This window comes from Thermobia domestica, chromosome 10 (assembly GCF_964235325.1).
Source record: "Thermobia domestica chromosome 10, izTheDome1.hap1.1, whole genome shotgun sequence".
NCBI lineage: Eukaryota > Metazoa > Arthropoda > Insecta > Zygentoma > Lepismatidae > Thermobia > Thermobia domestica.
This window is the reverse complement of record NC_137463.1, coordinates 219630494-219657620: the sequence shown is the minus strand read 5'-3', so window position 1 is coordinate 219657620 and position 27127 is coordinate 219630494. Positions and strand designations below refer to the sequence as shown.

At 35.6% G+C, this 27127-nt stretch overlaps 1 protein-coding gene across 1 annotated transcript in view; it reads right to left on the bottom strand.

Annotated features, from left to right (window-relative positions):
* LOC145662179 (uncharacterized) overlaps positions 1-27127 on the bottom strand; it is a 369228-nt gene that overhangs the window by 59867 nt on the left and 282234 nt on the right. The gene's annotated exons all lie outside the window — the stretch shown is intronic.

Below are 27127 nucleotides of genomic sequence, written 5' to 3'. Positions count from 1 at the left end.
ATTGGCAACATTGACCCCCACCGAACAACACCAAGTCATCTGTAGCCTAGCAAGCATAATAGTGGGACGTAAAACTTAAAGATTTCATTTCATTTCGAACACCCCCAGAAACCTACTGTTATACCATTCCCAAAACACCCTTTTGTATAGTTCTCCCTATTCGAAAAAAATTGTAAATAGCAGGGTTCAAACATAAATATGGAACTCAATTTCCCTGAATTTTCCAGGTTTTCCAGGTATTAATTTTGCAATTTCCAGGTCTAGTGGAAGAAACTAATAGTACGAGAAGACATAAATTTTAAGAATACTATATTTATATATTTGAGAATGGCCACCCTTCTCCCCAATGAACGATTGCAATTAAATATTGAGTCACAAGAAAATAAATGATCAAAATAAATAAAATTTAAGTTGAAAAATATTAAGTTGAGAAGCCTACTAAGGGAATTAATTACTTTTGTTCCATACTTGAATACATTCAAAATATACAAAAATATTGGGTTGGGGGAAGAAAAAAGGGCCCGCGAGATTTTAACTGATTCTTCTAGTACTCGACGACAGAAATCGATTACTGAAAGAATTTTCAAAATCGGCACAGGCAAACATGGAGAAAATCATATTTTCATGTACCTGTTCAAAATGGGGAAGAAAAAAGGGTCGCGAGATTTTAACTTATTCTTGTAGTACTCAACGAGAGAAATCGATTACTGAAAGAATTTTCAAAATCGGCGCAGGCAAGCATGAAGAAAATCGCATTTTCATGTACCGGATCAAAATGGGAAAGACAAAAGGGACGCGAAATTTTAACTGATTCTTGTAGTACTCAACGAGGGAAATCGATTAGTGAAGGAATTTTCAAAATCGGCGCAGGCAAGCATGAAGAAAATCGCATCTTCATGTACCGGTTCAAAATGGGGAAGAAAAAAGGGCCGTGAGATTTTAACTAATTCTTGTATTACTCAATGAGAGAAATCGACTAGTGAAGAAATTTTCAAAATCGGCGCAGGCAAGCATGAAGAAAAACGCATTTTCATGTACCGGTTCAAAATGGGAAAGAAAAAAGGGCACGCGAGATTTTAACTGATTCTTGTAGTACTCGTCAAGAGAAATCGATTAGTGAAGAAATTTTCAAAATCGGCGCAGGCAAACATGGAGAAAATATTTTCATTTTCCGGTTCAAAATGGGGAAGAAAAAAGGGCCGCGAGATTTTAACTAATTCTTGTATTACTCAATGAGAGAAATCGATTAGTGAAGAAATTTTCAAAATCGGCGCAGGCAAACATGGAGAAAATATCATTTTCATCTTCCGGTTCAAAATGGGGAAGAAAAAAGGGCCGCGAGATTTTAACTGATTCTGGTAATACTCAACGAGGGAAATCGACTAATGAAGAAATTTTCAAAATCGGCGCAGGCAAGCATGAAGAAAATCGCATTTTCGTGTACCTGTTCAAAATGGGGAAGAAAAAAAGGGCCGCGAGATTTTAACTGATTCTTGTAGTACTCAAAGAGAGAAATCGACTAGTGAAGAAATTTTCAAAATCGGCGCAGGCAAGCATGAAGAATAACGCATTTTCATGTACCGGTTCAAAATGGGGAAGAAAAAGGGCCGCGAGATTTTAACTAATTCTTGTATTACTCAATGAGAGAAATCGACTAGTGAGGAAATTTTCAAAATCGGCGCAGGCAAACATGGAGAAAATATCATTTTCATGTTCGGATTCAAAATGGGGAAGAAAAAAGGGCCGCGAGATTTTAACTTATTCTTGTAGTACTCAACGAGAGAAATCGATTACTGAAAGAATTTTCAAAATCGCCGCAGGCAAGCATGAAGAAAATCGCATTTTCATGTACCGGATCAAAATGGGGAAGAAAAAAGGGACGCGAAATTTTAACTGATTCTTGTAGTACTCGTCAAGAGAAATCGATTAGTGAAGAAATTTTCAAAATCGGCGCAGGCAAACATGGAGAAAATATTTTCATTTTCCGGTTCAAAATGGGGAAGAGAAAAGGGCCGCGAGATTCTAACTGATTCGTGTAATGCTCGACGAGAGAAATCGACTAGTGAAGGAATTTTCAAACTCGGCGCAGGCAAGCATGAAGAAAATCGCACTTTCATGTACCTGTTCAAAATGGGGAAGAAAAAAAGGGCCGCGAGATTTTAACTGATTCTTGTAGTACTCAACGAGAGAAATCGACTAGTGAAGAAATTTTCAAAATCGGCGCAGGCAAGCATGAATAATAACGCATTTTCATGTACCGGTTCAAAATGGGGAAGAAAAAGGGCCGCGAGATTTTAACTAATTCTTGTATTACTCAATGAGAGAAATCGACTAGTGAAGAAATTTTCAAAATCGGCGCAGGCAAACATGGAGAAAATATCATTTTCATGTTCGGATTCAAAATGGGGAAGAAAAAAGGGCCGCGAGATTTTAACTGAATCTTGTAGTACTCGAGGAGGAAATCGATTAGTGAAGGAATTTTCAAAATCGGCACAGGCAAACATAGAGAAAATTGCATTTTCATGTACCGGTTCAAAATGGGGAAGGAAAAAGGGCCCGCGAGTTTGAACCGTTACGATGTACGTTCACGAATGTGCCCGTCTTCTCAAATTTAGTTAATTACTGTAGCACTGAAACATGTGACACAGAGTCACGTTGTGGATGACTCTGCAATCGGCAACCATTGCACATATACTCCTCCAGCCCCACAGTTTGATAATTATGATCCATTCCTCACGTGCTAACGGCATGGTTCAACATCTGCAAGAAAGAGGTAAATGTAACGTTCAATTGGCAATAGCTTTTCACCAAATTAAGCTGCATGAAATCTGATTGCATTTTTGACATACTGAGAAAATTCTAGCCCGTGGCCATATGTATCACATATCCCACCAGTTCATAATAAAAATTTTGAACACAAAATTACGATCGTCCGTGTGACGTACTCCCAAAAGACCTAATGTGTATCACCCACCTCACATTCAATGAAACCACATCCGTGTAGAATTTAGAAAGGAACTTCTTATGATGTATACAGTATGTCTCAAAAGTTCCCTGACATAGGGTAACTCTGTTATTATCAGAGTTACAGCAAAATGTAAGAGGAAAAATCATATCGAAATATGACGTTTTCAATCTAAAGTGAACACTTTTTTTCAAAAAAAAAAAAAAAAAAAATTCGGACGAGATATTTGTGCTGTATACTCTTTATGCACCCAAATTTAAATGAAAATGCAACGCTGTCATTTACATGGACCCACAACATAAGTGAATGAAGTTACTGTTTGACACGGGGGCTGGCCATCGAAATGTTAGCGTAAAAGACAGTAACTTCATTCACTTATGTTGTAGGTCCAGGTAAATGGCAATGTTGCATTTTCATTTAACATTGGGTACATAAAGAGTGTACAGCCCAAACGGCTAGTTCGATTTTAAAAAATTCCTTCACTTTAGATTGAAAACATCATATTTGGAGATGCTTTCCTCTCCTACATTTTGTTGTAACTCTGATAATAACAGAGTTACCCTATGTAAGGGGCTTTTGAGACACCCTGTATACCTTATTTAATGTATGTTTTATGTCACTATAGCTGTAGTATAATTTAGTTTGTTTAAATTTACAATTTAATATAAGTAGATTCGGATTTACATGCGTAGGATTTTGTATGCATCTAACTAATGAATTCTTTTATATTCATGCTTCACTTAGTAACTTGGCTTTGGATTGCAACTGATTATTGTAACCCATTATTGCTTGAGAAGAAACAAGATATCCGAATCTTCATTTGAAGAAATCAAAGGTCTATTGGAAAGCTGGGGATTACAATCATTAATTTCTACATTTCAAGGTGCGTAAATTATATATTCTGTGTTTATTGTTAAATTACTATTACTATTATTGGGTTTAGAATCAATCAAGCACTTCATGATATTTTATGGGGATCAAGATGGGTGCCGGATAGATAAGTATTTGAGCGCCATGCTCTTAATTCTTTTCAATTTAATATTTAATCAATGATTATTTTCTCCCTCGTTATTCGACCAAATCGTATTCCAAGATCATCAATTTTCATTACTCAATTTTGACCGTCAATCTACATAGCATATTCGTAGGACGTAAAACAAACATTTCCTGTTTTTTTTTTCTATCTCTTTCCTCCATAGCTGTGAAAAATAACGCCTTCAGCATCATAAATTTGTATGCTACTTGCGCCTTCAGTCGTCTACTCTTCGGTGGCTCAGTGGTAGAGCGTTCACCTCCGGTGCATGGGGTCCCTGGTTTGATCCCAGCTCGCGCCGTGTGGACTTTGTGGTGGACAAACACCGTGCTCGTGGGTTTTCTCGGGGTTCTCCCGTTTCCTGCCACTTTCTTTATTCCACCATTTCAGTCATTTCTCATTATCACCGTCTCCTTTAGCCTAACCGGCATAATCGTGGGACGTTAAACTTAAAGATTTCATTTTTTATTAATCTCAGTATTTTATAGTGTATTCTTAAGCTTAAGGTGATGTATAATTAAGTTTTGAATTCAGTTAACTTATTTTATTTCTCAGATTGTTTTTAAAATGAATGTACAAACATTTATTTTCATTCTTGAGTGTTTAAAGTGATGTATAGTTATTAAACATAGTATTTAATATTGTACTCTTAACGTGAAAGTGATATACAGGTAACTTTTGAATTCAGTTAACATTTTTCTTTCTGAAATTGCTTTAAAAAGTATGTAAAAACGTTTCTATTTTCTTTCTTGAGTGCTAAAAGTGACGCAAAGTTATTAAGCTTACTACTTTATATTGTATTCTTAACCCTAAACTGATACACAGTGCGTTTTTGAATAAATTATATCAAGTTATTTGAGTGACGAATACTGGTAGAAAATCCTGACTATTACTGGAACATTTTGATTTTAAGGTGACGACTACTGGTGCAAGGATTTTAAAATATTGTTTTTCCTTCAACGGCTACTCCTTTTTGAATTCTTACTATATGGTCATTATAGGAAGGATCAGTGAGTTTTTCCAACTATGGTACAGCTCCGACAGATTCACGATGCTCAGAGAAGAGACAAAATAGTATGTTTTAAACCTTAAAGTGAGAACCATTGGCGTTTTTACCCTGCTATACAAAAGTAAGTGAGTACTCCAATGGAGTTCCAATGCGGTACCTAATTTCTGCATTTTAGATATATGGAAATACATGTCTCTAAAAAGTAAAGAACTGTTTCTTTTTAACTGAAAACTGCAACTCGGTAAGCCTTATGGATACCGAGATATGGGAAAATAAAGAGCGATATTATAGGTATGTGGGGCTTGCATACTTGACGCTATAATTCGGAAATTGAATTAATATATGACTAACGGCTATCTAGATGTTGTCAAATAAAGGGAGGACCAACACAGTTAAGGGGTTTTCGTGTTAGATGCTAAAATTTCCGAAATCGGTCATAGAAAGTTAATAAACACCAGTAGCAATTTCATCTTAAAGTAATTAGATATCTTCATGGGGTGTTAGAACATCATGGAGTCTACCAAAATTAAATTTTAAAAGATTTTGAAAATATAATCTGACATTTGTAAACAGTATTTGAAATATGTGTTTACCCAAAACTTCAAGCTAGTACATCTAACATCTGGAGAAACACTGTGAAATAAAAGCGTATGAGATCTTGAAATTTCGGAAACAATTATTGGTCGCAACAAAATTAAATCAGATGGGTACTTCTATGGGTTAAATGAGTACCTCAGTACAATTTCGATCGAAAATTTAGTTCAGTCCTAGGTTTTCTTCAGGCAATTCCAAAGGTTCATCGAGCTGTGCAAAAGAATGAAAAGTCGCTGTCAATATCTAAGATAGTAACCAAGATATAAGGAATTATATATTTTATGACGTAAAAATAGATCTTTATGGATTTGTACTTTTGGGTCTTTCCTATAAGAAAAAAATTTAGGAAACTACTGTATATACCTTAATAGACAATTCAATGGACGGGGACACAGTAGCTTAGTGGTAGGGTGTTTAACTAGTCTTTTTTTGCAGAAACTATTGGAGTTTTCACTTATCCCATAGAGATACGATCATACTTAACTCCCTATTTAATTTTAAAATTAAATAAAAGGAAATATTTCAGTGTAGCGACCACGATTATGCATTTTAGTCTCAGGGAGATTATGATTAAAGCAAGTGAATGTTGTTGACAGAATTGATGGAATGCAAAGGTGGGAGGAGAGGTAGTACCCCTAGAAAACCCACGAATACAATGTCCACTACAAACTGACTTGGCCGTGGATCGAACCAAGAACCCAATACACCAGAGATAAGCACTCTACCACTAAGCCACCGTGCCCCCGCCCATTTAATTGTCTATTAAGGTATATACGGTTGTGTTCTGAAATTTCTTCTTCTTACAGCAAAGACTCAAAAGTACAAATCCATGTGGGTCTCTATTTTTACGACGTCATAAAATAATTTCTTATATCTCGCTTGCTATATTAGATATTGACAAAAAATGTTTACTTTATTTCAGAGCCCGATGAACGCTTGGAATTGTCCAAAGAAAATTTAGAGCTGAATTAATCTTTCGATCGAAATTGTACTGACGAGTCTGAGGTACTCACTTAACCCATAGAAGTACCATCTTATTTAACGTTTGTTAGGATCAATAATTGTTTTCTGAAATTTCAAGATCTAATACGCTTTTATTGTATGGTGTCTTTCTAGCTGCTAGATGTACTAGCTGGAAGTTTTAGGTAAATACATATTTCTAATACTCTTTACAAATGTCAAAATATATTTTCCAAAGCTTTTAAAATTTAATCTTGGTAGACCCCATGATGTTCTTAAACTCCATGGAAATACCTAATTACTTTAAGATGAAATTGCTACTGATGCTTATTAACTTTCCATGACCGGTTTCGGAAATTTTACCACCTAACACGAAAACCTCAAAACTGTATGGATCCTCCCTTTATTTGACAATATCTTGATAGTCATATTTTAATTAATTTTCTAAATTGTACTGTCTAATATGCAAGCTCCACGTACCTATTGTGTCGCTTTTTATTTCACTATAGTTCGGTAACTGTTAGGCGTACCGACTTGCGGTTTCGGTAAACACACCCTCTAACGTTCTTTAAAACGTTATTAAGACATATTTTAGAATATTTAGAAATAAGAGTTCTGCGAATATCATGGTACCCGAAAAGCCTCATAGGGGCGTGTGTGTAGTGTATTTAATTGAAATTAGATACTTTTGAGGTTGTTGTAAGCCATATTACGTTTCCGAAACTGCACCGTCTAGTACGCAAACCCCACACTTCTATGGTGTCGCTCTTTATTTTCCCATATCTCAATATCCATAAGGCTTACCGAGTTGAGGTTTTCGGTAAACAGATGTCAGTTCCTTACATTTTAGAGACATACATTTCCATATATCTAAAAAAAAAAAAAATACAGACATTAGATACCCATGGTACCCCGAACACCATTGGGGTACCCACTTACTTTTGAATAGTAATAAATTTTGAGTTGTTGTTCAGCATCAATAAACACTTCATAGTTTTTCTACGTGCCACCCAGAAGTCCATACTTGACCGAACAGATTTTGTCCATTTAATCTAAAAAATGTTAAGATACTTGTATTGTTAAGTGCAACCAAATTAACCACACTGAATGTACCATTTTAAATATTTTCTGATTTTTGTTGCAGGTATTTCGTGCATCAAACCAGGATTCTGCTTGAAAGACAGACAAAAGAAGCAGTGTAGGTTGTGGCTAAAACTACGTCCTTTCTGAAGACAGACCCAATTGTACTTACATTCTTTTGAACGAATATATAACCCTAATAAAGATACTTTACTACAAATTATTTCTTTCTTCTATAAATTAGAATAAAATATTGTCTCTGTTTAAAGAAAATGTTTGTTAGTGTTAAGTCATTTCAACTCTTTTTCTCTGTAATAAGAACATTATCCCTCGCAATATTTTTTATCTTTGTGCTATTACGATTGTATGAAGTAAAATTCTATACGAAGCACTATTATTTCAGACATGCATTAATAACTAATGTATTGTTCTGTATGTAAGACAATGTGTATACTAAACATGTCTAGCGAAGGTGTTGTTTTAATACAGAATCTATAACTCAGCTTTTCAGTAGTCAACTTTATTGGGAATCCGAAGAAAGAAGTTAAAAAAAAAGTTGGACTTACCAACGTATATGTGTTCGAATTCTGGACTAATCCAAATTATCCAGAGAAATCATTATATATTTTTTGTTGCAATTTCAGATGTATCCTTTATCCAAGTCGTATGAAACGGAGACTTCATACATCGCTATACTTTGTATGAACTATGTTCCGTATTTACTTAATCACTTTGTAACTTTCTCTAGTGTTGACAAGGCCGCAGGTGTCAATCGAATAGTTTAGTATTTCACTCATGTCACCTTGTGACTAAGGTACGTCCTGTCGGTATATATATATGGTACTGGGTTCAATTAGCGATAAAATACATTTTTAGCATTAAACAAATGCAAAAATCTACACGAAATGAGACCATGATCTCTGACTTACGGATAACACCATGAACTAATGGTACTGAGTGTGATTGAGTTTACTAGTTACTATCTGGCTAAAATCAGTGTTCCTTTAGCTATAGTTCTTTTCGTGCTCTGAATTGCAAAGTTTGAAATAACCGTTTTAAATTATATATATATATATATATATATATATATATATATATATATATATATATATATATATATATATATATATATATATATCCCGAGTAATTCTGAGAATCGTTGCTCTTTCTTTAAGCAATGTATGAGACTGTTAAACCGCTCGTTGCTTAAAATGTTGCACTAAGAAGGATGCATCCAGGAAAATCCAAATTTGCAGAATGTCTAAAGCAGGGAAGGATAAATATATTTAGTCGATGGCTGCACAACGCCTCCGCTGTCACCACGTTGTCACACAGCGAATACGGCGGACGTTTAAGAGTATTCTGCACTTACTATTAGGTATCGGCCTGGGAACTTTGGCGCAGCTACCCAGTCTCCTTCTTGGTGTTGCATTTTTAATGGCGGGTACTGAGTAGGAATCATCTTGTGAGCGAACACGTTTTCGGCTGACACCATACTTTTAATTGTTGCGACATTAAAAAAAAAAAAAAAAAAAAAAAAAAAACATACCTGTTAATTAAAATGTACAGAGAAGATATTTCTGGAAAATTCTATTCGGGCCTCTTGTGGTAACAACTGCACTTTAGAAGAAGATACTATTAAGGAAAAGAATGAGGTAAAATAATCTTTATATCGTACAAGCAATGGATGATAACAGCTTAATAAATGATTGTACGTAAATCTTGTTTGAGTTTGAATATAGGATTGTATACGGCTGTGCATTTTGCATTATTACTGAAGTGCTGCAACTAACTAACTGCAAACCATATGATAAATTCTTACAGTAATATATCACATATTGATTTACTCTGTATGAAAACGAAAATAGATTAACATATGGTTAACCTCCTTTGTGCCCATAATTTTAAAATTAACGCTTGTGTCACTTTTCAACACTTGGTTTTGCAGTAGCTTTCCAACGAATTAGCAGGAAGCCCAAACTTATAGGACACCCTGCAGGTAAATACATTTCTTTGGACAATTTCACTGCTCCAAACTAAGATTTGAAAAGTGTAGTATTGTTAATTTTATTATTATTGGCACAAAGGAGATCAACCATATTTTAAGCTATTTATATTTTTGTTTTCATACAGAGTAAAACAATATTTGACAACATTACAGTAAGAATGTATCATACACTTTGCAGTATGTTGCAGCACTTTAATAATGGTGCACTATACGTACAATCTAGATCCTGCATATGTCCAATCCATATTTAACAAGAAGGCAATACGTATGCGATACAGGTAAAATCCGTATATTTCATATGGACAACCTATTAGCTATATACATCCAATCCATACATTATATATGGCCAACCTGTACGCGACATACGTATAATCTATATGCTGCATGCAGACAGTCTGTAAGCTACATATTTGCACTCTGTATGGTGCATACGGATATTCTGTATGCTGTATTTGGACAAGCTGTGTGCGACATAAGGAAAATCTGTATAATACATACATACAATACGTATACTGTATCTAGTCGTACGTACGGGGCACAAGTACAATATAGATGCTATCTCGGGGTTGAACGCAGGAAACATACGTACAGAACGTATATTTCATACTTCTTGAAATTATGCTCCGTCCTGATAGTCAGTGTGTGTCGTCATTGTTAACCCACATGCTACATACGGTCCTGACGTCACAAAGCTAGATATCACCTCCGTATATACTTGTTACTGCAGATGACGTCACAAGAATGACGTCATTGCACTTATGCAGACAGTACGTATAATACACACTTTTTCAGCTATACGTTTGCTGCAGGATGTTATATACGGTTGTACTTTAAGTCCAGAAATTACAGGAATTACGAATGTAACCTACGTTTTTAAGTATGCCACCTACATTTTTTTTCTCAGTGTGGGCTACAAATAGTTCATATCCTCTAATTTTGGAGCAAAGACACGCTACTTTTTGATCTTCGGATCTGGCAACACTGACTCAATTATTTAAATCAACACAATGTAAGAACCCCCATTTGCTGTAATGGCTTGTACGCTTGATTTTGGTTCGCATGGTCCCGAGTTCGATTCCCGGTGGCGGTAATGTTCAACGACCGAAGTTTTTCGGATTTCACTATGATCAGTAATTCCACGTCTCCTTTAGCCGCCCTAGCATAATCGTGAGACGTTAAACTAAAACAAAACACACCAAAAATCAACACAATGTGTATTACTAACTGTAAGTCTTTGAATAATTGCATATAGTTATATGGTATGGATCGAGTTTGAGGTGGTCGGTGGTCAAACTATAACAAATGAAATGCAGTTAGTGTTTTAATCTAAAAATAATACACCAGGCCTAAGGCTTAGGGAGAACAACTAGTGCTACTGAAAAGTTGGCAGTTACGTTTAATTTCAGTTACAGTTTGCTTTTACATGTATTGCTGCAACGAAAACTTTGACATTAACATTATAAGTAGCCCAAAGACTATGAAAAACATCGTGTTTTGAAAACATTCTTGCACCATAAAACAAATTACGAGTAATTTTAAATAATTTTGCACTTTAGCTACGTTATTTGCACTATATTTATAATAATATTTAGCAATTTATTTAAGTTCGCAACACTGCTTGAAATAATGTAACTGCGACTTGTTGTAATTAAAACTACTGAACACTAATGTTATAATGTTCCTGCCATTTGAGTTATTAGGGATCTCCAAAATGTTGATGTTAGTGATATGTATTGTCCTTTGTTACACTGAATAATATATGTGCTTTTGTGGTTTAATTTAATATCTAAATTAGAAATATGTAGAACTCTTTCGTGGCTAAGCAGTTAGCGTATGGCGTGAGGGACCCGAGTTAGATTCCCGGCGGGAGCTCATGTGGTTTAGATTCAACGTTAATCAGTAGGTTCAGTCTCATATAACCACGCTGCTGAAAGAGGCGTTAAACTCAATTAAAAATGAAATGAAATTTTTGAGTTTTACGTCCCACGGTTATGCCGGTTAAGCTAAAGGAGACTGTGATGAATGAAATGGTGGAATGAAGAAAGTGGGAGGAAACGGGAGAACCCCGAGAAAACCCACGCACTAAGCTAAATTAACTGAACAGAAATATGTAATATCAAACGTAGTGCAATTTGATAAATTACAACTTTGTGTTGCGTTGGCAACATTGCTTGTTTATCTAATGGTATTGCGGAGTATCTAGAAGAATTTCCCCTTCCATATTTCACACAGCATGTTAAAAAAATTCAGCATTTTTAACATATATGACTATTATATATAACTAGATGAAATACCAATTTTTCGCATGGGAAAAGTATTTGGAAGTCAAGGCCTGTGGGAGTATCACTATCTCAGCAACGGCAAAAACTATGTATTTGACACTAATATCGGTCATTTTGCATTATTTTTACATGTTTCGGTACTCCCTTCCCAGCAGGTGAACCCCGGCCCGCATGCACTGGTAGCTGAATTTGAAAGTCATCGCTAATGGAAGTGACACCATTGATCTCAGCGACCGCAAAAACTATACATTTGACACTAATATCGGCCATTTTGGATTACTTTTACATGTCTCGGTATCCCTCCTGTGAACTCCGGCCCGCAGCTGAATGGGGTGAATTTGGAGGTTAATGCGATCGGAGTTTCACCATTGATCTCAGAAAACGCGAAAACTATTTGACACAAATATCGGTCATTTTGTATTATTTTTACGTCTCGGTACTCCCCTCCCCCGCAAGTGAACCAGGGCCAACATGCACTGGTAGCTGACTTTGAAAGTCATCGCTAATGGAAGTATGATCTCAGCGACTGCGAAAACTATGTATTCGGCACTAATATCGGTCATTTTCTACTACTTTTACATGTCCCGGTAAACGCCCCTCCTGATTTAAAAAAAAAAAACCGCTTCTTCTTGGTCTGAGGCCTGGGACATGATACTTGTCACCCAAATTTCGTATCTCTTGGACTCTCGTCTGGTCCCCAGGCCGCACACAAGCAATCAGAAAGACAGGCTTGCTGACACACAGACAAACAAACTCTTCCTTTTACTTATATTAGATATGATATATAGGCGAGGATCCAAGGGGAGTGTTAAAGGGGTTATACCTCCCCTTGACGCTAAGCTATACACTGTATACAATGGGCTTCAATCCTACTCCTTTCTTTACACTGGATAAAATGTCAAACTATGGTTTAGCCCCTCCCTCGATCATATCCTGGATCCGCTGGTATATATGTTGAGAGAGGGAGAGAGAGACAGAGATGACTATACACATCTGCAGTGGATTTTGTTTCGGGAGAGGCTTGAGAACGAGTAAGAAATATTTGTGTTGTACGTGCAATGCGAAAAAATGATCACAAATCTATTTCGGGAGGAGGTTCAGTCCGATAGCCATCCCCTAAATACGCCACTGAACATTAGTCAACTGTTCCCATATTATCTAATACAGCAACGAAAGAAATTTTGAGTAAAAGTCAATCTTAATAGTTGTCTATATCAATATTCGAGACGAGACCGAGACTTTCGAGACTGACCTAAGTCTCGTCTCGGTCTCGTCTCGATTTATAGAGCTCCGTCTCGGTCTCGGTCTCGTCTCGGTAGATAAAAGGCCGTCTTGGTCTCGGTCTCGTCTCGGTAGATAAAAGGCCGTCTCGGTCTCGGTACCATCCCTAATCTCGCATGGAAAGCATTTAAGAGCAAAACATGTTATTACAAAAACTACATTAAATTCTCTACAAGAAATGTTCTCTTCATTTTTTCTCTAGGATGCACCATTTAGATGTTATAGGCGTGGCAAATTACGCATTTTTCTTTCAGCATCGCTTTATAGCAGAACCTTAACGAAAAATTTTCTGATACTATTTTGTTTTAATGATTTTTCTTATATAAAATATAAATTGATATATTTTTCATTCATTGCAGGTGTGACTAAGGATAAGTAATCAGGTCTATTAGATCATCTATGTTCAAGATGTCAGCTAAAAAATGTTTTATCTGTGAGAATCTTCTCGATGATGATGTTATATGTATAGTAAAAGAACATTAGTACACTGCAGTATTAAAGTGAAAGATGGAAACGACTGTAAACTTAAGGGATTGAGAAGTGTTATACTTCATGAAAAGAGTAGAAAGGTTAACACAAAAACAAGAAGTAGCAAAGCATTGCTATCACAACGTACTTCATCACCTACGCCGATAACCCTTAGGTCAGAAGTACTAAGATTTAATTTTCAAGAAGCCTATCTGTTTTGTAGACAATGTTAATCACATGAATTTTTAAAGGGACAGTATAAAAAAAATTGTGAGTGAGCGTAAGAGTGTACATCGTGTCGAAACCATTCAAGTTAAAGATTCTATTATAGAAGCAGCCGACAGAAGAAATGACGACTGGGGCAAAGAAGTTAGTATTAGGATTGGCAATGTTCATGATTTAGTTGCTGCTGAAGCCAGATACCATTCCTCATACATGAAAAAGTTCTACAAGATTTCTTCTGGAATGAAACATGGTCGTCCGAAAGATAATATTGTTTCAGATGCCATGGCTTATGGTTTCAACTACCTTGAAGCTCACAAAGAAGAGTACCAGTTTCCATTCACTGAAATTTTTCAAGATTATAATGATATACTGCCAACTGAAAAACAATAAGAACTAAACTGAAAGAAAATTACTCAGAAGATATTTTTCGGGGTGGTAGAGTGGTGCAAAATTAGTATGTTGCTACGGATACTTATAAAGAAAATAAAATTTGTTCCAGCTTCACACCATTTTTCCTTATTCAACCCTAAATAATCCTTTATTAACTGACCTATAGCTGAACTTGGCAAACAATTTTCGAAGCAGTATACTTCCATCCACTATCATTTCATATTTATGGGACAACATTTCTTTGATATCATCATCACTAGAAGTGCTCTGCTGAAAAAAGATCACAGATTGAAGATTTGTTTGTTTTTCTTAATTACGTGCTTCAGAATAGCATCGGTGGATACGGGGCTAACTCGTACTTTATATACCTGTTTAGATCTTCTTTTGTTTTCATGACACATACTATCCGCATAAACAATTGATTCGTATCTACCGGGACCACATTTTCATGCACCGTAATATTATACCTGTATACGAAATAATAGATTTTACTTGGTCAGATCTCTTCAATTTTAAATTTCCAAAATCCTTCCCAACCATTCTCTCTACACAGGCTTTCTCCAAAGTTTCCGCGGAATCGCAGTTAAGTGAAGGATCAGAAACAACTCTGGTCGCGATAGAGATTAAATTGTTAGTGTCCACGTCAAATGGACTATGGTCATTGAGCCACAGAACAAACTTCTCAAGATCCTTGTAGTCGCGTTGTTGCTGATACTCTCGGAGATCGAGATGTTGTTCGGACGACGATGAGGAGATGCTAATGAAGTTTTCGAAGGCTTCACACATCCACAAAATTCCAGGCAGGGAAAGCACCCACTGAACCAAGACACTGTCCGTTATACCTCGGCCTTTCGTGAGTCCTCTAGAGTTTTTAATTGCTTGCGTTAATTGTTGTTCTACAATTATATCACCCCATACTCCACTTCAGAATTAGATATTTGTTATCGTGAAATAACCTTGAATGGCGAACTTCTCATATTTTTCTACAGATATTTTGGACTCCAAAGTTCGCATCTCCTGAACGTACAAATGCTCATATTTAGCATAATTTAGGTTATCTGCAGCACGTAGATGAGGCAACATATTTTTTACGCTGTGAAGGTGCAATTCCCAATCTTCAATTCTTTCTGCTCTAATAAACTGAAGAATCAAATCCACCTGCCTAACATACTGTATTCAAATTGCTGAAGTGCGGCTGTCAGATGATAGGTCATTGCATGCGTTTTTCAAAAGAGATGAAAGTGTCGCGAGAGTGTTGGATTTGCAGACGTCATTATAAGAAACTTCATTTTTCATGAATTCTGCGTGCATAGTTTGTACCTCTTCCGCGTATCAGCATGACAAAGATCCTTTAGACGAGAAAACAGGAGCTGGAGTAAGGCTTTTTGAGTAAGAAAATGTTCTCTTAAATCTTGCGCGTATGCGTGTCCAGTCAGCATATGAAATACTGAAGCTTTAGCATATACCTCGTTCCACAGATCAGCTAAGCCACTGCCATCCATGATATATCCCATCGCTCCCATAAAAACATAAGAAGATGAAATCCTCCCAAACGCAAATCCTCTCCGCTGCAACAACAATCACAGTGGACAAATAACGGAAACACTATCACGTAAAGCTGGACACAGGTCAGTGTAGGTGCAGTGCATCGCTAAAATGTAGTTCTGCAACTAGTAGTCCTATATAAACAATATGGAAATCATTGGAAAGCTAAGAGTTTGCTTCAAAAGAATTATATCGAGTTTTTGCAATATCTGCGATACTAAGGTTTCCAGCAGAGGGGTTATTTTAGTTGCTTTTAAAGTTTATTTCTTTGTGTGATAGTACATGGTGTGAAATAAACACTTCACAATAAAGCCTATTCTTTTATCTTTCATTCGAACCCTACTTGAACTTCGTAGGCCTATTCGTTTGGACTTAAGAGCGATTCCTTGCGTTTCTCCAGTGTTCCAGTACTTCACCCACCTGGAATTCCATGAATCGATCACGGGAGATTAGGAGACTTTTGAAATGTTGTTCAGGACATCAAATAGGGCAAATGTACCAATTATCAGCTTCATAAAATTATTTGTAATATTACGTATGTATTTAAAGTATGTGGCCTACATACAGGTGCTCACGTAATGGTCTCGTGAATGGCGAGCAATAGTGCAGCGCGTGTCATCACTTAAACGCACGTAGCTCCGTAACTACTAGTCGTACATGCACTACAAACATTCCGATGGAAAGATGAAAGTTTGCTGAAACGTTTTTCATTCGGGTAGTTTTACAAAATGTCCATAACCAAGCAAAGAAAAGGCGAGTTTGTTTCATTTCGACTTTTGAGGGGTTCAGTCGTTTCGTGTGGACCTGGATGGTATGTAACTAAAATGATATACAGCTTGAACTGAAGTCCGATTATTTATATTTTATTTTGACCTATTTTAGCTTTGTGCGTTTAGCTGTTTGTATATAACCGTCATTCCAGTGATAACTTCTGCTTTTTCAGGACTCCAGACCTTAACCGCCTGGAATTCCAGGAAAAGATCATGGGAGATTAGGGGACTTTTGATATGTTGTTCAGGACATTCAATAGAACAAATCTTCCAATTTTCAGCTTTAGACAATTTTTTTGCACAGTTTGACCGCAACTTTGTCTAAAATGACTGGAGTATAACGTCCTCGTACATTTTGATTTACAAACAAATTCGTTTCTCTGATCGACAATTATGCCTGAGGGTTTACACTTGTCTATGTTCAGCTTGATAATTTCTATTGATTGATTTATGTCTCATTTGGGGTAACATTTTTCCCCAATTAAAGGCTAACATACATAATATTGTAGAATATTCTTTTTCTTTCTCTCTTTGTAGTGTGTTAATTTAAGATTAATTAGAACTACCAAAAGAACATAATGCTCTATATCCTACAAATCTCACAGAGTACAGGAGAAAAAGACGGTTTTGAATGCAAACAAATCTGATTTTTCATAGAAATAAAAGTAGAACCATAGTCTTTTTTTTTTTTTTTTTTTGTAAATTTTATTCATCTATTTTTAAAAGTGGCTTTGGAATCGCAAACAAACTAGTGAATGTAAAAAGAAAAAAAGATCCTTTGATGAAAATGTAGATGATATTTAGCTGACCTTGACAGAGAAAAAGCAAACCAATATAAATATTCTTTTTTCTTTTTCTTTTTTTTCTTTTTTTTTTTAGAAAATAAAATTTAAGCTTATTTGTACCTAACTCTCAATTATACATGGAGTACACAAAGCTCTACAGGAAAAGAAAATTCAATGACATAGTTACTTATTTTCATAAATACAAGATCTTTTTCTGGCAGACGAGGAGGAACATTTAGTTTTGTTCTGATCACACTACGTAATGACAGGAAAAAACACAGTGTATACGATGCATTCGGACAGTGCAGTAGAGCTGGAACAAAATCTAAAGGAAATGCTTAAACGAAGGTCTGTGGAACTGGGGATGCAGAGTCGACTCTTTTTCTCCATACTTTAAATACAAGGGTCATCCTGAAAGTAAATTCCATTGGCCAATTTTTTTTAAGTGTTATATAAAAACTTTGTCTTGCACTAAATTATAGGCTTTGGACTATGTTTCAACATATTTAGCATCCTTATTAAGACACTTCTCATAGTATTGCACTCACACATAGAATAATACGATACCGCCTGTGTTGATAACGTTTGAACCAGCTTGTTTGACTATATCGACATTCCCGAAACTCACTAGTCAGACTGCGTGAGGGTTTGGTTATTTGCATGATGAGGAAATGTTTCTGAGATAAAATCTGTAAGGATTCCACATCATGCACATTCTTCCGTGTTTCGTTAAATTGACGCACCCCATTCCGTACCATTAACGCTTACTATGATCTCTTCACCGTACATTTCACTAATTCGACGATTAATTTCAGTTGCTGACGCATTAGATTCACTCAAAAATTGTGTGACTATGCGTGATTTACAGTAGGCGTATGTTTAAAATTTCTTGCGCATTATTGTAAGTCTCTACGAAGAGTCTGTATTTCTGTCTAACTCTCGTATCTCGGCTCACAAACGGATCCGACTTCTCGGCCTACATTCGCACTTTTGTGGTTACAGTCCACCTGCGCCATAAATTGCAAACGAAACCCAATTTATAGACGTTCTCCGCAGTGTGTACAAGTGACTTCGGGGTTTAATTTCCCCCACTTGAGCAAAACTTTGTTGGAAAACGAATATTTACATTATTATATACAACGTATATACATACATCATGCATGCCCTAAAAGCAAATTAAATTGAATGCTTGAACTCCCTCCATTGACGGAATTTTGCCTATGCCATTGGTGCTTTGTATACTATGTATAATTTATATATATTTTTGTACTTTCTCTTCGTGGAAAAATGTTCAAATTATATTTTATTTTTCTTTTCTCCCTTCCTTTTCTTGACATTGACATATATATTATAGAACCATCTCTCCCTTTTCTATGACATTAAAGCGTACATCTATGTACAAACCGCATCCTTTCACAAATGCTCATACTTTTACCTATTCTGATAATTTTTGGTATGATGACAGGTCATTGCTTGCAGTAAATTTCAATATAACTAAGATATTCAAAATGCATCCTCTACGGGAGGGAAAGAGGAGATGGAGTGAAAAATTCATTGATGTATTAAAACAAAAACTATTGGTCATAGAGACACGTTAATCGTAACAGAATGTATTTCCAAAAGTTTCTGGCCTGACACTAAACTATTGCGCCACTGGAAATAAGTCGTACATGTCACATAGTATCATATATGGAATAAGTAATAAGTCGTTCGTGTCACAAAGTGTCATCTATGGAATAAGTAATAAATCGTACGTGTCATAAAGTATCATCAACGGAATAAGTAATAAGTCGTTCGTGTCACATAGTATCATCTATGGAATAAGTAATAAGTCGTTCGTGTCACAAAGTATCATTTATGGAATAAGTAATAAGTCGTTCGTGTCATATAGTATCACCTCTGGAATAAGTAATAAGTAGAGCAATCCACATTATGGTTTATTTTTTGTTTAATTATGCTTTATTTTTCTCAAATTATGCTTTATTATTAATTTCAATCATTGTTTTATATTAATCGTGTACAGGCCCGTAGCCAGCCCAAAAATGTAGAGGGTAGATGTTAGGGGGGTCCGAGCCAACCATATTATAGTTCATCAAATAGTAACATCAGCAATTCATCATATCTGCTCTTGAATATTTAAGTATTTTGCTTCTACTTAATTCTATTATCCCCCTCTACACACACACATTAAGTTAACATTCTGTAATCTACATGCAGAAAAAGTGAATTTTATTAATTAGGTATTACTAACTACACGAATTAGAATTAAAATATAAACGTTTTAATAGTCCCACATGTAATACTAACATTAAGACAAGAACGAGAGATGATCTACTGTGAAATAAGGAAATTCAACTTTACTTAGGCTCTTGTTTAGGGTTGCGAAGTTGTCCTTCCGTTTTTATCAAAATTTTGAAAATTTACCTAGAAGAAATTGATAAATTGATTCCTTGTGTGCTTGATAACATGTAAGTAAAGCGTAATGTATGTGTAATATATTTTGATTAGCGGTTATAAAGACGGGACTAATGCGGAAGTAGAGGGAACTACTTGGCTCTAGGTTCAGGACGGTTGGATTGTGTATAATTTTCGAGTAAACATGCCTGCAAGTGTACAGGGTCTTTGCGCTGGATGTGAATTGACAGTACTAACATTTGTAAAACATGATGTTGATAATGAGGTTAATCTTTTGAATATTCATTGCTTAATGAATGAAAGAACAAAGACCACGAACAATCGCTCACGAGTTTCTGCTTGAGATAGGAAAGCTCTACAAACCTAAGTAGTACTAAGGTAAGTGCGAAGTAGACAAAACCCAACCTAAGTAACCTAGTAGTGCATTATGCCACCTTACTTCGGCTTCTCGCTTCGCTTGTTCTTCTCTCTCAACTCCACATTCCCCATTAACTACCCGCAAACCTACTCTGCGCGGCCCGCCAGTCTCCCCTTTAGGTTAATAATGGATTTCCATATGTAATTGTGGTTTCTCCCCCGTACTCACACCCTCAAGGTCAAGTAACAGAACATAAAATGAGTAAAGTTTAATAGAAATTCATGATTGTAGATTTTATTATGTTTTTTTGTTGAAAATTAGGTGGACGGGTAACTTTGAAGTAATTCCCTTGTTTACAATTACAGTTGTATTTTTTATTTAATATTTATACTAAGTTCTTGTTTAAAATCTTAAATTAAACTCGTTTTATATAAATGAACCACCTGCACACTATACCAAGAAGACACATACCAACACAGCTTAAAAAACTATAATGTTATTCAAAGCTACACTGAGAAAAAAATGTATGCGGCATACGCAATATCGTATGTTACATTTGTAAATCCTGTAGTTTTTGGATTTAACGTACAGCAAGCGTATAACTGAAAACTCATGTTTTATAATACTTTCTGAATAAGTGTTCCATCTATACATACTTTCCGTATGAAACAATATAGGCGGTCAGGATCTCACATACAAATGGATGTATATAACATATAGTTGACAAAGGTAACATACATATATGTATTTAATATAAGGAAGACTGTTAGACATCAGACATCCTGCAACGCCATGATGTAACACCTAAGGGCAATGCCTATGTAGTATACGGATAACGTATGCTTTGTTCTGATTTTTGTAGTAAGCAAGAGGATTCCGTATATTTGTACAATATACCAAAGTGAGCTCCTCCGTGGCTAAGCGGTTAGCGTACGCGCCTTTGGAGTGGGAGATCCGGGTTCGATTCCTGGCGGGAGCTCTTGTGGTTCGGATTCCACGTTAATCAGTAGGTCCACGTCTCATATAGCCTCGCTGCTGAACGGGACGTTAAACCCAAACTCAACTCAACTCAATATACCAAAGTACGGAGAACGGACTTTTCTCAATGTAATTAAAACGTTACATCCATCTAGTATCGAGTAAAATCATCACTGCTTCTTTCATGTTGAATTACATTATGCGTATGCGACTAAGAAATAGTTCCAATTTACAACGTTTTTATATGAAAACTAGCTACTTCCACGGGATCCCCCACCCCAAGTACAATACAAAACATTTTTCTACTTAATTTCTCCTCTAAATCTTGCAAATTTTTACTAGTCCTGGCTCCACAACCCGGAATTTAATCTTTAAACTTAAACGTTAAATATGTTTACTTGCTCAGTTACTCATCTAATTAATGTAATTTAGCTTAACTTTATTCTTCTACGAGAACAAACATATGAAAGTCTATGCAACCATTACATTTTCGCTGATGTTCCACCACAGTTCTTTTTTTTACATATCACACCCACAGTAATTTGGACCCTACTAGAATCAATCGCCTTTAACGGAACTCGGAGCTCTTAATTCAATTCACAACTAATTGTTCCAACTAATTGTTCCACAGTTAATCTAAGGTTTGCTGTTGACGAGGATTTTGTAATGCATGTATGTACTACTACACAATAGAATAACAATAACCTACGGCCGTTACTGCAATCGACAAAAATGAACGCTTTGTTCCTGCTCCTGTTTTTATGATTTGGCTTGCAGCAAGCACTTCACACTTCGTCTCCTACCTCCCAGATCGCTATTACAACTATGGCATGAAGTGTTATGTATGAACATATTTCTTCTTTTCGTAAAAACTTGCTTCAATATGTATTGTGTCATTTCATATCGATATTCGAGAAGGCTGATAAACTTTACTTTAACTCCTTTAAAATATGTTTAGAAGTGTTAGTCAAATAGTTAAAGTGGAATTTTTTTTGGAATAATCTCTTTTATATTGCATTTTATTCTTAGTGTTTGCAAATAGAATTAATCGATTTTTTTCAAGCTTTACATGAAAATTGTAGGGGGGCCAAGAAAAAGTTTGGGGGGGCCGGCCTCCCTTCCCCCCCCCGTGGATACGGGCCTGATCGTGTATAATAGATAATATTTACTATACATTAAATATTTTAAATATCTTGATCTATTTATTAATATTTTATGCAACCAGTTTCTCTCATATTTAATGAACTTTCTATTTAATGCACTGTAAAGAGAGATGCTTACTCGAGTCAGTTTTTTTTATAACTTCTGTGCGCCTTAGAGGTGCATATATACAGAAAGAGAAAGTAAAAGATGCCACCAAAAAGTACAGAAACTGCTCAAGTTCAAGAGGTGCACTTAACAATATAGTGTGGAGTTTTTGTGTACTATTCATTGTTGGCCTAAGTTTTCTTCTTCTTCTCCTTTTTCCTTTTCTCCACATCAACGGATTACACAAAAAGTTTACAGAAATAAAAATAAGCTTTTCATTGTTGCATTGTTATGTTCTCAATGATTTTCTATTGCGAATATTGGTTTTAAAAAATATCAATTAAACAGAATTGCAGTTAAACAGAATTTTCCAAGAATTGTGCTATATATTTTAAATTATGCTTTATTTTCTAAAACTAAGCTTTATTGTGCTTTTAAAATTAGTTTCTTCTGGACCTTTAGACAACCACAACCATGTTCAAGGTACCAAACATATGTGTAAATTGCTGTTATGCTTTTTACGCTTTTTATGCTTTTGGGTTGCTTTAGTAATGTCATTCGTGTCATAAAGTATCATCTATGGAATAAGTAACAAGTCGTTTGTGTCACACAATATCATCTATGAAATAAATAATAAGTCATTCGTGTCACATAGTGTCATATGGAATAAGTAATGTATCAATTTCAACTGTCTAGCTGATCATTTCATTGGAGCCTATCATTTTAAAATGAAATGAAATTTTTGAGTTTTACGTCCCACGGTTAAGCCGGCTACGATAAAGGAGACGGTGATAATGAGCAATAAATGAAATGGTGGAATGAAGAAAGTGGGAGGAAACGGGAGAACCCTGATTAAAGCCGCGCTCACGGCGTTTGTCCACCACAAAGCCCACTTGATGTGAGCTGGGACTGAACCCGGGACCTCATGCACCAGAGGTGAACGCTCTACCACTGAGCCACCGCGGCCCTACCAATCATTTGAATTAGTCACTGGGGAATGAGTTTGCATACTACATGACAGTGCTCCATTTCACATTGCTATTGTTGCCAGATCTGTAATACTATGAGCTGGTAAGTCTGGGCTGGCCTACGTTCCTACGTACCTCCTGTCTTCTCTTATTGTCGAGAAGTTGCTGCAATGATCTGAGAAATGAGGAGGTTTTTAACTCAACACACTTATATATATATATATATATATATATATATATATATATATATATATATATATATATATATATATATATATATTGAAACATCTCAAACGGTTGCTGGGTTAATTAGGGCAAAGTAACATGCTTATAGGCAACCATACATTCTTTAGCGTGAATATGGTTGCATAACAGTACAGGGGTTACAATGCAACGTCTCGGATCACTATATAATATTTTAAACAAGCGAGTTACATGTATAATATCGGTTAAGATTGTTTTGAACTGAAGCTTTATAATGACTCTTATTCCCTTGAGGACAAGTGATAGAAGGGTGGGCCTCAAAAATTTGGGAGAAACAGGAGAATAAATAGTTGACAAAACATAAATATGCATCACAGAAGCAAACCAATAAACGTGGTGCAAAAATTAAATTGGAGTTATATTTTATATTATATTTTCACGAGGGCTGAGGAATTTTCATTTAAAAAGTTCCGAGTGTGCTTTTAATAAATTTTTAAAAGTTTAGTACGAGTAATTGTTTGTAATGTTTGAAGGTGAGCAGTAATTGAAAATTATAGCAATAGTAAACTCTAATAGGCAATGAAAAGGATCAACTCCATAAGTTTCAATTTAATCCGGTAGATGTCAACCATTGGAGGATGTTGGTGCTATCTTACGGCGTGATGTGTAACTTCTATTACCTTTCTTTCAATAGAGAAAGTAGGTTATGGATAGCTACCGTTAAAGCCGCCGTTGCCCGTGAAGATATTAATAGATTGATTGCATTCACGAACTCGGCCAAGGTAATCACTCCAGCTACCTATTGCAAAAAAAAAGAAAAGAAAAAAGAAAAGAAAAAAGAAAAAAAGAAAGAAAAGAAAAGAAAAGAAAAGAAAGAAAAACAGAATACAAAAATTGGCTTTTGTTGAAGAGTTATTGTGTGTACTAGCGGATAGACGACTAACAAAAAAATCTTATAAGTTTCACTTGCATGGCCCTAATAATAAATGTAAACTTAAATTCATAAATGTGCGTATGAAAATAGAGAGGAAGGAACAGTATACAGTAGGTGTTTCTAAACATTGAAATTAAAATTAAATACATCCTACTTTGCACACCTGCCTCTGATAATCGCAACCGCTACTTTTACAGGTCACCTTGTGCTGATAACATATGGTGTAATTTAGAAGTGAGATACCATAATAAAACAGAAAATAGAAGATTCCGTATTAAGAATCTTGAGATAGCCAAATTATAGTCGGCTAAATCAAAGTACGAAGACAAACAGGGTATTCCAAAAGTCAGAACTGGCTTAAACAGTACGCGCTAGAAAATGATTATAACGTAGACATTACATATACAAAAGTGTGTAAATGTTGAGAGTGTACATTCCACTCAAATTGTCTGCCATGTTTATAAACTTTAATATAGGAATGAAATCATGATAGGTGCATAATCTATCACATATAGAAGAGTTACTTAAATAAAAACACATTATTTGACAGCTTTATCAAACTGACATCTTAACACTGGTTTTTCCTGCCCTGAAACGCACTCATATGGGAAAAACTTTAAATGAATCTGAACTGATGAACATCAAAATCACGAATAGTGTTTACCTCTACTTATATACATTATTTTTGTCCTACAGCTATCACTATCGGTTACAATTTTCAAATTAAATGAAGCAGTAGATACTTTTGGAAGTTCTGCATAGCTTCTTAAACCTGGTTGTCAACCATAGCCCAAGTGATTTTTGTGCGCTTGTTCTCAGGTATTTGCCTCGGACATAAACGTAACTAGTGTTTCTTTTCCCACTTGAAGTTGCAAGTCCCGTTTTCATAGCTCTAGTTCAGAAAATGTATTTCAAGCAACAACCTAATTAAGAGTCTTCATCCCAGCGAAATTAAAATACCGCTAATTTTACATTAATTATGTGATATCTTCAAATAGATAAAAGAGTGGAACAAGAGAGCCCGAGACAATATCATTTTACATGAGAAACCGTTATCACGACTCACTTATCTGCTTTCGATTTCGAGCCATTTTGAAAATCGGCATTTATTTTCGCGTTTCTAAACAGCTGAAAACATAAAGCCACTACGTGACTTGTGATAACGGTACCTCACGCAAAATAATATTGTCTAGAGCGCTCTTGTTCCATATTTCAATTATCTTTTATCTATTTGAAGATATCACATAATTACTGTAAAATTAGCGGTATTTTAATTTCGCCGGGATGAAGACTCTTAACAAAGATATTTTACCTTAAATCCTAAATAACAGGCACTCGGTTTCTTGTTTCATTTTGACGCAATACTATGCGTAGGAATTAGGCTTTTTTTGAACCGCTGGACGTGAAGGCACGAAATTTGGTATACCATGGGGTTTTTCACGTTAGCACATCGGCAATTCACTCGCAGAAATCCAATATAAATAACACAAAGGAAGTATGGGTGGGAGAAACGGGATTTTTGGAAACTCCCTATTTCCATAGCTAATTTCAACGCGTATTTAATTTGCGAACCACTATGGAAGACTTACACAGAGTACCTTTTTAAAGACTTTGGAAAGCTATAGAAGGCGACTTTGAATAATTCACAGAGAACGACTTTGGAAGGGCTAATACAGAACGAGCTTGGAAAGGTTAATACAGAACTTTGGAAAGGATCATATAGGACAAGTCTGGAAGACTTTGGGAAAGTTCATTCAGAACGACTTTCGAAAGGTTCGTACAGAGTAGTGCTGTTAAAATTATTCGAATTTTCTCTATTCAAACAAGTATTCGAATGATCTCTCTTCTGTTATCCGAATATTTTTTTTTCAAATTCGAACAATCATTCGTTATTCGAATAACGAATTTTGCTTGGATAATCGAAAAAATCGACTATTTGAATATCGAATTGTTCGAATTTTAACACGACTAGTACAGAGCGACTTTGGAAGAAGACTCATACAGAGGGACTTTGAAAAGGCTCACACAAAACAACATTTTAATAGTTTATTCAGAACAATATTTGGAAGACTAAACTGACCGAGCTTGGAAGGGCTCCTACAAAAGGATTTTAGGAAGCTTATATAGGATGACTGAGGAAATACCCTTGCAGACAGACTTTGGACAAGCTCATGCGCAATGGCTTAGGTAGACTCTCTCTCTCTCTCTCTCTCTCTCTCAAAAAAAAAAAAAAAAAAAGACTCATACTAAGCGTCTTTGGAAGAGACATACAGAGCACATTTGGAAGACATACAGAAGGACTTTGTAAAGATTCACATAAAAAAATCAAAGGTTCGTTCAGAACAACTTTAGAAGACTTATACTGAGCTATCTTGGAAGAGCCCCAACAAAATAAGCTTATACAGAACGACTGTGGGAATACCTATGCAGACAGACTTTGGAAACGTTCATGCGCTGGGAATCATACACTCACTTAAAAAAAAAAACAAAAAAAAAAAAAAACCTCATATTCTTCGCCTTTGGAAGAAGCATATAGAGCACTTTTCGAATACTCATACAGAGAGAATTTGGAAAGATTCATAAACCTCATATAGATCAACTTTGGATAATCTCATATACAGAAAGAC